Source organism: Taurulus bubalis (genome assembly GCF_910589615.1).
Source record: "Taurulus bubalis genome assembly, chromosome: 5".
NCBI classification, from domain to species: Eukaryota; Metazoa; Chordata; class Actinopteri; order Perciformes; family Cottidae; genus Taurulus; species Taurulus bubalis.
The window spans coordinates 11,714,322-11,715,092 of NC_136593.1; the positions used below are offsets into that span (position 1 = coordinate 11,714,322).

Here is a 771-nt window from a genome sequence, read left to right on the forward strand (position 1 = left end):
TTTGTGTCCGTGTTGCGGCAACGTTAATAAAATACCACGTCCATCTCGACACCGTGATTAACGTTGCGTAAACTGCTCTGCCAACGCTAATTTAAAGAAATTAACGTTGTTAATTAAACCCTTTTCGGAAGAAAAACACATCATCGTTGGTAAAAGGGTAGCTAACCCACATGACACGTCCATTTACCGAAGAAAGAGCAAACGTTTTTACCTTCTGCCGAAATCCTTCTCTTCCTTTTTTGACAGTGTGAAGACCCTCTGGATTCTGTTGCTCTGACACAAGTACCACGCGCTGCATCAGAGCCCCGCCCATCTGGCTGTGGGCGAGCTGTCATTCGTCAGTTGTCATACAACTGCAGCCAGACCGAGGCTTCTTATTGGCCAAACCCACATGCCAGTCTATTCGGATTCTTCTTCCCGCGTTCTCGGCCGCGCTCACAATACATTACATGATGCCGCCTATATTTAGGTGTCAACAACTGCAGATGTGTGAAAACAAGTCACAGTGACCTCCAGTATTAAAATAACAAGGACAAACACAGTTTTTTCAGCAAATGTATGTTTTATTGTCAAGTAAAACAATTCACACTGTCAAAATAATGAGCAATTTGTGGAAAAACTACAGTGTAACAAAATTAATTTCATCCAATTTTGAAAGCCTGTGAATCCACATTGTACTTCTTAGTAAAGAAGAAAAAAAAGGTGCATTTCTCATTGGCAACCAAGAAAGACAAAGGAAGACAATAACATGTCAGAACAAAAACATCCTTG

General features: G+C 41.2%; 1 protein-coding gene across 1 annotated transcript in view; it reads right to left on the reverse strand.

The window, feature by feature from the left end:
- Positions 1–549: 549 nt before the first annotated feature.
- The window catches only part of park7 (parkinson protein 7), a 6,619-nt gene continuing 6,397 nt past the window's right edge, over positions 550–771 (reverse strand). Inside the window, exon 6 of the mRNA XM_079218138.1 lies at positions 550–771. This exon is cut by the window's right edge and continues 297 nt beyond it. The gene's annotated coding sequence lies outside the window, so the exon portion shown is untranslated.